Raw genomic sequence first — 14324 nt, forward strand, 5'->3', positions numbered from 1 at the left:
ATAGGTGCATGCTTCATCATGTCTCACCAATTAGCTCTTGGTTGACAAGTGCTAATGAAGTGCACGTCTAATATGTGACATGGCTTAAAGCAACATCAGTATATATAGTGGGGGAAGGCTAGTCTAACTCATGTCAGTTTAGGAGTGTTAATAGATTTCATGACCTATCCAATGCATAGAACGATTTAACTGTTTGAATAACTGCAGTACATCGACTTAATATCATTAATTGGCACTTGAACCCTACACTTTGATAGCCTTTTTCATTACAGTACCCTGAATGCCTAAATATGACATTCAAAGATATCCCTTTTATGATCATGGAGAGGAAGAAAAATGGGTATTGCATATGAGGTTATATGGGGAAGAATCACCTTAGCAACCTCGCAAAAAAGGAAAGGAAGGAAACAAGCAAGCAATTCGGTGCCCATCCTTACTAAGTAGTACAACTCCGCGTAAAAGTTTAGAGCCCAGGTTTTACAGCAACACCATGCGACTCATATTGTAATCCCACTGTTTCATATTTTTTTTTTCTTTCAGAAATTATGCTTATTTTTAACCGCTTGAAAGCTTTTCACAAGCAGGAGCACATTACGAAAACACTAAACTGTGCAAGCAGTTCCTGTCTCAGAGATATCAGATTTATCGGAAGAACTTATCTTCTGAACACCTAGGCGACGGCTCCTATTTTCCGTCGGACCGCCTCGCAGATTGTCGGTGGTTGCAGGCGAATCCAAGCACCATCGATATCAAGAAAATGGCCGCGTACACGTCTGCTGTTTTCGTTTGATGGCTGTTTTCGTTCCAAATAACTGCCGCGCAGAAATGAATGTCAGAAACCGCAATGCGCTTCTGATGCGCGCTAACTTGTGTCTGCGGAAAAGCTTTCCTGCTGTACGCGCTACAATTATTGCAACACAGAGCTCGCTGGCGCAGAATTCGTGATCATCGCGTACGTCTTCATGGACGCCGCTACACGGTACACCATCTGTGCGCTGGTGCATGTGTGGGTGTCGGTGACGTGCTTTGCCCTCCGGCCTTTGCCTTAGCGTTCGTCTCCGTCGTGCCTGCCAACAGTTCAAGTTCGTAAGTTCGCGAATGCTGCCTTCAGCGTACAATCCATGACCAAAGTAGGTGCGGCTACCTTGGTTTCCGTACGGCAAGGAGCAGCCTACGCACAGTAGATGCACAATTCCCACGCACTTTATAGCGTGAAGGTTTACATCAACGCGTCTGCAGCGGGAGCGAACTGCAGATCTAACTGATTACATCTTTAATCGCGCATCTTTCTTTATAAAATAGTTTGCTGTACCCTTTGAAACACGGGGCGCTCACATGAAACATCGCTGCGACGTGTTTCGTTTCGATGTTTCTTTGGCGTTTCGTTTCATGTGGGTGTTTTGAAATGCGGGAACCCTTAAGAGGCCGCGCGTTCACTCGTCAAGTTTCGAAATATAGCGGATGCGCGTGTTGATAAGGCGGTGTGCACTCTGCATGCAAGTGGAACTGTTTCCGTCGTCTTTAGTTTTATTTACATGGTAGCGCTGTTTCGTCTCAGCGCGCTTAAACTCTTCTCTGACTTACTGAAAAAGCTTTGCCAAGAATTCTTTGCAGCGGGCTTTGAATAACCCACTTTGTTTGGCTTCTTTTTTTATTGCGACACTTCGCAGTGAACAGACGGCGCTGAATCGGGACCCGAGACCCATGGCAGGCTAGATTATGAAAAAGTGGAAGTAAGAGGCAACTTGAGGATTGGTTGAAATGATCAAGGGAGTAGTGTTGGACAGTGCAGAGGAAATAATCAGTTAACCCTTCAAAAATATTGAGCACTTAACGTATTACAAGCTAGGTGACACTTCTCACCACCCCGTTAACAAGGCGATGCTAATAATTACCTATCTATCTGTCTATCTAGACCAGGGGCCAAGAAGAGAACCGTAACATGAATGTGATGAGCGCCAACTAAGTAGACTGCTAATTCAACCATTACCTAGGCACTGTAACTACACCGGAAAGCGAGACATGTGCTGTTCAGAACCAGAATAGAGTTTATTGTTTAATGAATACAACACAGTTACATGTTTAAACTATACAGGAGGAGGCTTTCTGTAACCAGAGACTTTGCTGACACTTCCAGAAGGAACAAATTCTGAAAAATTGGGTACAAGCGTCCCCCGGCCCGGCGCCCAGCTCTTTCAGGGGTGTGCGTTTGGAAGAGGCTCTGCTAACCCTGCTGTGCTCCTTCGGGAGCTTAGTTTCGAACAACCAATTGATTGATTGATTGACCTTCACTTGCCTGCTGAAGAAGCTGCACAAGGTTTTGCCCAAAAGCTTGTGGCAATGCTGTAACTGATAGGCTTGTTTTTCTTTCTTTCAATGCACACTTTGTACTGTGAGATAACAAGGTTCACAGTGGAAGGCAAGTGCATCAGTGCGATGATGTCTAGCTGCAGAAGAACGGCTGATTGGGCGAGTTGGTGAACCATGATGACCAGTAATATAAGTGCGCAACAAAGACGAGACAAAGAGGAGAAGTGGACAACGACGATGCAGAACTGACAACCGATTTAATGGAAGATATATATATACACACACTTGTTGTACCCACATGCGCATAGTCAAAATTTATAAAAATATATCAGCACATGTAAAACGCCCCCCATCACACGCACGTGGTGAAACCTGCAAACACACTATCGATTGTGCAGCATGGTCATCTCTTTTTCTGTCAATGCGACGGACGTTTTACTGGCACAAACATTTTGCTTCCGGTTAATATGGAAAGCCTCGGCGATTTCTCGAGTAGTCTGGTCTTTATGAAGAAACAGTGTATTAGTATCAACAAAGAAAGGTACACACTCACACGCGTTACAATGTTTTGCTGAGTTTGTTTCGTTCTTTTTTATAGACTGTGCATGTTCCATCAGCCTAATGTTGATAGCTGCTACAGTAACAGGCAGTCCTCTTAATCTACCTATGTGATGCCTCAGCTACTGAGTGCTAAGGAAGGCAGCACAAGGATTGGAGGAGCACTTTCGTTGACTTTTACATGATGCATTTGCTTAGTCCATGCCCACATGTTGATAGGAGTCATTTGCCAGAGGTTGTCTGATAAAAAAAAAGAAAAATAGTATAGTGAGCCAAAAATATGACCTAGTACTAAATCTTCCATCAGTCTGAGTTCCACTTTTTAATTGTACAAATACTGACTCAGCTTCGAGTATATAAACACTCCACAGCAAAGTAGATGACCCTGCTCTTTGTGGACGCTGTGGCTCCGATATCGTTTGTTATTGCCGACACCTTCCCGCCAGTTCAAAACTTCTGGGGACATTTTGCTCAGCTTCTATGCATCATGTGCTATTCCGTGTACATATGGCACAATGCCAACCTTTCGGTGCTCTCTTTCAGCATTTCTTAATTCTTATCCTGCTTTGATACACTGCACTAGCATATCACAGGGGATCAAGATAATGTGTATGATGTATATACAACCATCGAGCCTATAAATTTACAGAGATGCTTTGTTGCATGGAATGCATGCAGGATTTTGTTGTAATGGCTGCCTTATGACAGAATGCTGTAATACCCTTTCTTGTCTTTTTCGGTGTTTTGTCTTCCCTCTGTGCTTTATGTTTTCATTATGGAAAAATGATGAGGTAAATTTAGATGTTTCTTCACAGTTTCACCATGTTTTGTTACCTGGTATGTTACTGGCAAGATGGAAACTTTTTTTTGGCCAAGTAATTGCACAATTGTTACAGCCCTATTTAAGGTTGGTGGCTCCAAAGCGCTACTTCACAGAGTATGTTTACATGTGCGTGCTATCAACAGTTTTTCTTCCGAATTATATGTATATGATGCCTGACGTTTCCTGTTAGCCTAGCCTATTTCTTTTTTTATTTTATTTTGGATTTATTGTAAGACCTATACATTTTGTGATTTAGATGAGGCTCCTGCAAGAGGCAATAACTGCTTACAGTATTAACTGTAGAGCAATGACAGAGACAGGGCCCTGACCATCCTTTTACTAAACTCGACAACATATTTTGCTATTCCGATCTCCGAGTGCCGACCTGAAGCCTGAGCATTTTTGTCATGTAGCTCATGTCACTTTGCTTTCCTCACGCGCCCACCATACAGAGACGTTGCTGTTACATAGTAAATAACTAAATAAATGTCCAAAACAATTCTTGGGGAAACCTAGCAAATCATAGACACCTATTAAAAGGGCTCTTTGACATCAGCTGCTTTTACTGCTAAATATAAAGTTCAAGTCAGAGATTCTACACCTGACAGGTGTTATGAATTTTGCATCAATTTGGTGTGTGATTTTTGTCTCAAAAGACTAGACTGTGTCGTTTGCGACTAATGTTGACAGCAGGACAACTGTTTTGCCAAAAAGCATTGGTTAGTTTGTGGGGTTTAACATCCAGAGGCGACTCAGGCAACGAGAGATGCTGTAGTGGAGGACTCTGGAAGTTTCTACCAGCTGCTGTTCTTTAATGTGCAGTGGCATCTCATAGTTGGTCGCAACGGAACAGGTCAATAATGCTTGTGCATAGAGCATGTAGGTTTTGTGATGTGGATATCCCTTGGTAGTAGAAAATCTTTTTTCTGATATATTAACAGGGAATAGCTTTAGTATGTGCATGACATAGTATGTGCATGACTGTAATATGTGCAAAGAATATTCTTGAAGTGGGTGCCAGTTATTGATGCAAATATATCAACATTTGTGGCATATATAAAGTGTACCTAGGAAGGAAACTTAGGAGAAGTCAGTGAAGTAAAATTATCTCGAAATAATGTGCATATATATATATATGCTAGTCATAATCTGTGAGTGCTTGCCAAATTCACTCCATCCCAATCTTATTCTTCTTGTTATTTCCTTTTCATGGCCCGGGTCTGCGGTTACTACCTGTCCTAAGTGGACATATTCACCTACTACTTCCAGTGCTTCACTACCTAACATAAACTGCTGTTCCTTTCCGAGACTGTTGAACATTACCTTAGACTTCTGCATATTGATTTTCAAGCCCACCTTTCTACTTTTCCTGTCTAGGTCACCAATCATTCTTTGCCGTTTATCTCCTGAGTTACTTAGCAAGGCAATGTCATCAGCAAATCGCAATCGCAATATATATATATATATATATGTTGCGTTTATCTCCTGAGTTACTTAGCAAGGCAATGTCATCAGCAAATCACAATTGCAACATATATATATAGAGGAAATAAATAGCGAAGATGCTTAACACTTCATTTATTCTTCGTCGACATTTCGACCGGGGTCCGGTCTTTCTTGACCCGGTCGAAATGTCCTGCCAGTTACCTGCCAGTCTGTGGCAGGTAACGTGCCACTCTGTGTGTTCAGCAAAGCGGAGCAATTAGCTATGTGGATGATCATTGTGGGTCATTTTTTTTTTCATGGCTGTTTTTTTTTTTTTTAGTCTTGTGACCTATTTTATTGATTGGTTTCCTGACATTTTCAGAGAGTGCACTGCTGAAGCAAATTGATGTGAATATAGAGAAGGTTGTTTTGTCAAGCAACTTTCAAAACCTTGGATGTCTGCATTATGCTGAATCATTGCACACTTGTGGCGATCCCTGGGAATCCTTCAAATGAGCAAGTATTTTCGTCAGACGTTACAGTTTGCTCCCATTGCAAAATCGCCATCCCGAATCAACCTGCAACCTGTTTTTCCATTCTTGTAGTATGCTTTTTTTTTTTATATGCAGTCTTTCCACTGTTTTGCTGCATATAGTGATAGAAGGCCTTAGGCTTCTTCTTTTTGTGTTTTCTCCATGCTTTTACAGGTTATCTGTGAATCTGTTGTATCATGGTGAGTTCTTGTTGTTCATACTTTTGGCTGTGTTTACCAAGTTTGCCTCTTAACCAATTATTCAGGCTAGCGCAGTTGTTGCAGTTGGCAATTTACAATACCTATAGTAATACCTCCTTGTATTCATCATGCATTGACAGTAATGCTCTGTGTATCCTTTCTCTTGCAGTGTTGAAGGTTGAGAAGTGGGTACCTCTGAAGAAGTTCTGTGGATGTCTCCCTTGTCTAGTAGCTTCTGTTGTGCGATTTCTGTTAGCAACATGCTTTGATAAATAATTTATGTGATTGCTTGTAGCTATGTCCCAGTTGGACTAAGGTGCTACAATGGGAGTGTGGTCTGTCTTCCATCATGCTTTGTTGTTTTGTTTGGAAACCTAGTCGGTAATCAAAGTTTGGGGACTATTATGCCTACTTGGTTTGCATTTGTTTAATCATGGTGGTCAAAATATGCTAGATACACTGATACAGTTGCTAGTGTTTCACAGCAGTGTGTGCAAGGCATTCACATTATATACTTTAGTTGTGTTACAATGCTCAAGGTACTTGGTCCTCCTAGCCCAGCCTAGGCACATTTTTTTTTTTTCTTATTCTCACATGTATCATAATGTTACAGTGCTTAGAGACTCAGGCGTGCCCTGTTCCTGTGTATTGGTGCTGATTCTCAGTGTCTCATGTCATGGATGCTGTGGCAAAGTACCGTAACTGTGAAATGATGCTTAACTAGAATTGCCTATTTGTCAAGGAACATTACATTCCAGCCTGCTGTCACGTTGACTAAAAAACATATCTGCAAATTTTCCCCAATCCAGTTCCCTCCTCATTTAACTTTTACCAAAGTGTAATATTATCACGATGCGGTACAGTTGTCTTGTTCATGTTGCTTTTTATGTTGACAAGTGTTTGACTATGGCACAGTTTGCTTGTTATGATGGGCTTATTTTCTTGTCATGTGCTGCATGCTTTTGTTATGTTTAACTTCTTGCAACAGAAAATACAGGCAGCAGAAGAAACAGGCTACATAGTGCTCTCAAGCATCATTAATCCCGTGGGGGAAATATATTGCTCGTGTAGATGTGGTAATAAGGTGTACATATAGTAAGATTCTGCCTCTACTGGCCTTGTACTTGGTGTATCAGCAAGGACTTTAAAACATTCTTTAATATAGTGAATTCGGAACAGAAAAAAGTGTTTGCAGAAACAAACTCTTATGTGGTGCGGACGCATTTCGCTGCAGAACTCTTTTTATTGTACAGCTAATTAACTTTGTATTATTGCAGTTGGTTGATTAGTTCCAATGGGGAGTTCGAAGCTGTGAAGAAGGTGATACTCCATATATGTTTTTAAAATAAAAACTCAATTTCTAAAGTCCAGCTGCACGTGCAATTCCTAAGCTTTTTTTTTTTTCTCCATACGAAGCTGCAATTTAGCTCAAAAGATGCAAGGCAATCTCAGTTCAGACACGCCGTCTGCTTATGACATGTTGCAATGATTACGGCACAAAACTGGGACTGCCTGCTCTACTATAGGTGTGGCGTGTTATGCACTTTATTTCACCCCGTCGTTCTCATGAATAACGACTGTGCAGTTGGTACTGGCTGGCCTTCCCTTGCACCAAGCTGCGAGGAAAAAGGAGCAAAGCTAGGCTGCTTCACACTTAAAAACTGAGGAAGCACGAAGAAACTGTCCGTTCTTCGGGAAGCACTGCCAAAGACAGATGGGGAAAATAGGTGGTTAAGGGTCTTGCACAACAAATATTACTGGCTGCTCTTTCCGCGCACATGTCTTGGGCCACAACCATTCGACGGCAGCGGCTACGGAACCACGGCGGCAATGCGTCCTTCGATCCAGTTTGAAACAGCTAGCCTGTGAGTACCGTACGTAGCATCATCACTGTTAAGTTTCAAGGCGGGGAGGTTGTATCGGATGCATGGATGCTGGCAGAGAAGCGGCAGACATTTTTGATTTTCGTCGGTATGTCGCAATGAACTCTTAATGCTGAGACCAAGGTCAGTCATGAGAAAGATTGCGAACAATTCAGTTTAATATGGACAAAGGTCGTATTTATGAGTGAAGAAGAAATAAAACTAAAAACAAGGACTACATAAAGTAGGTCGTAAAACTATGCGGCAGTTCAAGCTGCTATACCAAAAACTGCTCGCATATCGCAATAAATTTATTTGCATTATTTTCTTTTGTGTGAAAATGCGGTTTCTTGCACCACAAGCCATCTGTGGGTAATATTTTCGTTTGCGTACATGCTTGTCTTCCGGCGCCGTTAAACAAAATTTCCCGTAGTGCGTAAAAAAAAAATTTCTCGCGAGTTCAAAAAGGTACGGCTTCAGAAAAACAAAATAGTGTGCTCCTTCCCCCCCCCCACCCCCACCCCCCTCACTCCTATGCAATCGCACACGCACCCATACCTAGGAGGTGTGTAGGAAATCATATGTGACGTTCCTGCGTGTATCTTGCGCTGAGTTGCGGTTTCGTGCGGAAAAAAGCGCTGAATTTTCTTGCGCTGCAGCACGTTAGAAAATGTTTTTCGTCATTTCAAATACTGGTATGGCTTCCAATTCTTCATAAGGACTAACCATTCAACTGCAATAAGTAAAGTTATTTAGCGGTTTTAGTTAATTAGCTGTAAAATTTGAAGAATTTCTCAGCAGACTGTGTCTGTCGTGGCTGAGAGTTCGTTCCTGCAAATGTTTTTTTCTACTTTGAACTACTTTCAGGACTTTTTGAGTGTTCAATGAAGCTCCCGATATCCGGTTCATTCATTAACAAGGTAAAATAATGAAACTGCTTTCCAATGAAAAGCTTGTGGATGAGCTTCTCTCCAGCTTACAATTTGTCAAAAGTGTTTGGTTCATATGGTTGGCAGTCGAGACGTGTGGTAGCACATTTGGAGCACCTCCGCAGCTGTGAAATCATGCACTACCAAACCTCGCTTCACTCATGTGGAGCCTCTGTATCATAGCTCACGGGGGCTATCATAGGCATCACACCATAAGGCTTGACGGTGAATCCTGTGGACTCAGCACTTTTGACATGCACTACATTTTTGAACAACCGGCTAATACGGCGGCGTTTCACTGACGGGTGTTTGTCTTCTTGTGTAGCAGGCGAGTTGGGCTACCTGGAGAGTGTCTCTTTGGCGGCCTCCGGTGGCGGCGGTGCTCGGACAGTCGAGGTGCGCACCTACGAGTGCAGTGTTTGCGGCTACCGGACCGAGCGCAAGGCGCACATTCAGCGCCACCTGCGCGGTCATGCGGGCGAGAGGCCATTCGCTTGTGCCCACTGTGACCGCTGCTTCGTTCACAAGCACCACCTGGACAGGCACTGCAGGCGCGCCCACGCGAACCAGCTCGAGCTGCAGTTATCTAGTTTTGACAATTTCTGAGCTGCAAGGCACTGATTTGTGCTCACTCGCATGTGACCTGTGTAACGTTTCGTATATGTTTATTGACCGCAGGGCGTGAGATGTGTAGCGGGGCATCTTTCGGACATGTCTGAAGGTTGAGATGTGTACTGGGACACCTATCGGACCTGCCTGAAGGTTGAGACGTGTATTGGGACACCTATCGAACATACCTAAGAAATTGACACATGTAGTGGTACACCTTTTCGATATGCCTGAAAGTTGAGACATAGCGGGACACCTGTCAGACATGCCTGAAGGGTTGAAACGTGTACTGAGGCACCTATAGGACATTCCATAATGTTTTTGTGTCGGGTAAGTGTGTGTGTGCCTCTATCGCTCTTGAGCTTTGGACCAAATGGGCATTAAAACTCTTTTGGACATTCAGTGGACTAACTCTGTGGACATTTCGGATAATGCTGGTCGGCCTCAGATGGCTGAAAAATGTACTCCGACATCCCCAGGACTAAGAAAAATACCACTTTGGTCTGATGGTTCTCTGCGGTCATCTGGTGGTAATATTTTTAATGTTCCAGGAACAACATATGGCATTGCAGAAATGTGCAGCAGCAGGTTAAAGGTTTAGTGCGAGTAAAAGAAATACTTCCGGAATGTTACTGAGCCCTCGGTAGTCAACGCGAAGAAACCTTCAAGATCTGGATATAGCAGTTTTGAGAGCACCTTTTTGATTGGAAATCAACATCGCAATATGGCAATAGGATCACAGTGAGCGCAACTCCGCATCAGGTCACCACACTATTTAGGAACTAGCTGGCACCGTGGGCTCATGCTTAGCTGTCCAATTATGAAGAGCATCTGCTAAGTGCTGGTTCTATGCTATGGTTTTAAAAAATAATGAAATATTTTGTATGTATGATATCTATTGCGTGCTAAATTCAGTGCATCTTTAGTTGAAAAGAACCATTGTTGCAGAAAAGAAGTTTACATTGGAAACAGTGCTTGAAGTGCACTTTTTTTCTTCTGAACCTGCAAGCTTTCGTAAAGGTAACAGCTCTATGTCTTGTACTTCCGATGGTTCCTGCAAGTGCATGGATGGTATCAGCTCACTGCCGCTAAGCAAACTGATTTTTTGTCTGGTTCGCCTTTCTGACCGCATTTGCAATGTTTTTCAGGAAAAATTTTCCTTTTTTCCCCTTCCCTTAAGCGCGGTTCAGGTGTCCACAGAGCAAGTGTGACATACTGCACCTTTCCCTTCCTGTGAACCAATTATTATTATTATTATTATTAAAGCTCCTGGCACCCGTTTTAAGACATCTTTAATTTTTCATGGAGTCTGAAATCGGCTTTGCGCATGCAGATCTTAGTCGCATGTCCGTCGGACACAGTTTATTTCAGTGCTGGTCATCCATAGCAGGAAGACCACTAAGAACTCTCGAGGAGGGGAAGGGGTGGTTGAGATATGTGCAGTCGCGGACAGAAAAAAATGGGCCACACTTTCGCATTAAAACACTTCTGTCCCATCGCGTAATGGAAATAAATGTTTGCTTTCTTCATGTGCAAAGACAAAAGTAAATATTGCAAGCTTATACAACAAGCATGCGTTAGGTTTTGCTAATTAACGCGTCAGACAACTCTGAACGTGGTCCATATTCTTTTGTCTGAGATTGTGCACCAATTGCATGGTTCAGCTGATTAAGCATTGACCCTCTGTGCAATTGGTGCACAATTGCAACAGGTGCATAGAACCTGTTGCAGCATCGCATTTCTATGGAATGGTCTCATCATCTTGTGGTGCCTGATATGGCCCACTAAGCTGTGTGATTGGTATTGCTTGAGAGCAATAAACAGAGCTAACTTTTTGTTGTACTAGTAAAACAAGCCTGGCATTATGACCAGTAATCTAGGGCCTGCCCAGAATGACACCTCCAATGATTTGTTCACCAAAAGAGCACCCATCCCTCAGGTTTCATTTGTTAAAGTGTTAACACGACTAGTATTAAATTTTAGTGACAAATTTTCATGCTCATGAAACATATCTAAATGGTATTCATAGCTTGACGCCTGAGGATGTTTTATAGTGAAACTTGCAGTATAGAAAGGCTTGAAGCAAAACTCGAAAGTTTGTGACCCAAATCTAAAAACTCCGGCTCAAGGCTTACCGAAACGTACCATACTGGCATCCTAGGGACTTCCGCAGAAGATAAGATATTTAGCTTCAGGAATGATGGTTCAATGGATGGCTGATCTGAACCCGTATTCGGACTTCCAAAAGAGTTTTAATGCCCATTCGGTAAATTCATCAGTGCATTAATTAAGGACATTTCTGCTGGTCACAGCGGTGAACTGCGCAGCCTGAACGCTTTTGATGTACATTAACTGTAGAACTCTGAGGCTATAGTACTGACTGCATGGTGTGGCTAGAGAACAGAAAGGGCGTACTTGTGTGCGCCGCACTTTTTCCAAGACGAAGAAAATACTTTTGCACTGTGCGCGAGGACATACCGCGGTGCCACATCTCAGCAGCGTCAGCTTGGCCACTACGATACCTCATGGCAATATACCTCGCATGGCAATATACCTCAAGATTAGCTTAGACAGGTTCGCACAAAAATATTACTTATATAAATCAACATAATATTAACGCGCTATGTGGTACATTCCTGTGCAGTTTGGTCACGCGTTAATATTATGTTGATTTATATAAGTAATATTTTTGTGCGGACCTGTCTAAGCTGATCTTGAGGTATATTGCCATGCGATTTTGCTAGAAAGCACTCACGCCCGCTCGACGGAAGCGCACTAGGTGAAAGTGCGCTTCCAACGAGCGGCCGTGGTGGCACTGCAGATGCTGCGAACTGCCGATGCGAGCCCGGCAATTTTTTAGGGCTGTAACGACCACGCACACCAGCTGCAGCATTGTTGCTGTTATGTGAAAAGAAGCACCTTCCATGCAGTCAGAGGTAAACGGTCATTGAATAACGGTAATAGAAAATTCTGGAGGACACTTTGGACCACTAAAGTGCAATGAGGCGAGAGACATTATAGCGCGGTGGATCGTAGCCCTCCACTACGGCACCTTCCCAGTAAAAAAAATCAATGGGTTCAATTGGGAAGACCAGTCAGATTGAATTGGTTCTGCCAGTCCCAAATGGTTTGTCCAATGGGTACTGTCCAACCCAAATAGTTTCTTCACTCCCAATTGGGAAGTCCAGTTGGTTTCTTCACTCCTAATTAGGACTGAAGAAACCAATGGGGCATCCCAATTGGGATTGAATAAACCCATTGGGCTAATAACGTATCAGCCACTTTGCGGTAGGTGGTCAGTTATGGCTGCCGGTGGACTGCGCGAACCTCTTGTAGCTTCCTGCGAGCAAAGGTACGGGGCACAAAGGCAGGGTCAGAGGCGCTCTCTGTGCCAAGGGTATTGGGCTAATGGGAAGCCCAATGGGTTATTTCAGTCCCAATTGGGACGCCCATTTGAAATGAATTGGGCTTCCGACTGGGCTTCCCATTGGTTCTAATTGGCCCTAAGCAAACATTCCCAATAGGGAAAGTCAAGTCAGTGATATTCTTGGCTGAGATGTGCACAGAAATACATCCCTCTATAAAGAGACAATAGTGAAAAGTTTAAGTTCTTATCAAAAAGTATATGCCACTTGATCTTATTAATTGATTATATCGTGTTTACTGTAAGTGCAGGCATAATTAAATATGTTAACTCTGAATAACAAAGATGTGTCACTGGTTCCAGCACCACTGTTCAAAGAATGGAGTATATATGTCTGCAACCTGTGGATATATACATTGAATAATGCTTGCTTGTCTCTCATGATTTCTGTAAAAGATTGTAATTTCATTCTACTTGTATAAAAGTCAGCTCCCCTATAACTTCTGGACACAAAACATAGAAATTGCATCTCCATTCTCCTTTTTTTCAGCTATGTGAGTTCAAACCATTTGGGCTCAATGGATATGCCATTTGAGTTCATTGGTGAACCATTTGGTCTTCATGGGTGACCAGTTATTTCCAATTGGGAGCACCAATTCATATCAAATGGTCAGGCCCAATGGGTGGCGAAAACACAATTGGTTTTTGACCAATTCATTTCAGTTGGGAAATTCCCAATTGGACCCATTGAATTTTTTTACTAGGTTTGTCTCCCTCTTTTATTTCACTCCCACCTTCCTTCCTTTATGGCGCGGTACATGTCTATGCGGAGAATTGTGACAGATACTGCGCCTTTTCTATCCTGTAAATCAATTTCAAACGCCGCTGATGCATGCTCTACTAACACCTCCTAGACATCTGGGTCTGCTTCTGTTTGCTGTAAGGTGCGGCGTTTGAGGAAGCGGCAAATTAAAGCCCAAGGGATTTTACGGCAAATGAAAGGATCCGCGCGGACGCCTGGATCGGACGCCTGGCGGGGTCAGCATGATGATGATGATGGTAACTTTATTTTCCACCAGATTAGGAGGTCCCCAATTCCCGCCCCCCGGCACGCAGGCCTAAGGGACAGGAGCAGGGACCTCCGCGATCAGAAGCAGGAAAAGAGGTCTTGGCTCTTCGCGGCTTCTTTCGCTAGGCGGATGGCTTGTAGCTGTGGAGCAGGGACCTCGCTCCGCAGCAGGGCTTCCCAGGCTTCTCTACAATTTATATTTGTTTTAGCCCCTGGGGAGCTAGTACATTCCCAGATTATATGGTCGAGGGTCCCTCTCTCCCCACAGTGCTTGCATTTATCGTTTCTCCTGTCTTCCATTTGGACATAATATGCCCAGACCGGGTTTACAAAGTTCCAAGCTTGCAGGCGCCGCCATGCGACTGCCTCCCTATTTTTTAGACTTTTATCCGGTGGTGGCACCAGTCTCCTGCTTAACCTGTAATTTTGAAGAATCTCCGTATAATTTTGCAGACGCTCCATGTTCCGGCAATCGGGCGGCTCCACAGTTACCCGGAAGTAGAGAGCTCGGGCTAACTTGTGGGCCGCTTCGTTGCCAGGAACGGACGTGTGTGCAGGGGTCCAAATTAGGCGAATTTTCCTGTTTAGTCGTCTACTGGCCAGAATGATTCGCCTGGTGACGTCATGACGTGTCGTGACGGT

General features: G+C 43.4%; 1 long non-coding RNA gene across 2 annotated transcripts; it reads left to right on the plus strand.

Moving 5' to 3' along the window:
* Nucleotides 1-732: 732 nt before the first annotated feature.
* Nucleotides 733-10204, plus strand: LOC146178695 (uncharacterized). 2 transcript variants are annotated; one of them, XR_014700635.1, is made up of 4 exons: nucleotides 733-1086; nucleotides 5499-5632; nucleotides 5824-5849; nucleotides 6019-10204. It is a non-coding gene; the product is annotated as an uncharacterized LOC146178695 (long non-coding RNA). The 2 variants fall into 2 exon arrangements; XR_014700634.1 differs by having other exon boundaries at nucleotides 733-5849.
* Nucleotides 10205-14324: the final 4120 nt, after the last annotated feature.

Source organism: Amblyomma maculatum, chromosome 9 (assembly GCF_055883805.1).
Source record: "Amblyomma maculatum isolate TAMU_Amacu chromosome 9, ASM5588380v1, whole genome shotgun sequence".
In the NCBI taxonomy this organism is placed as follows: domain Eukaryota; kingdom Metazoa; phylum Arthropoda; class Arachnida; order Ixodida; family Ixodidae; genus Amblyomma; species Amblyomma maculatum.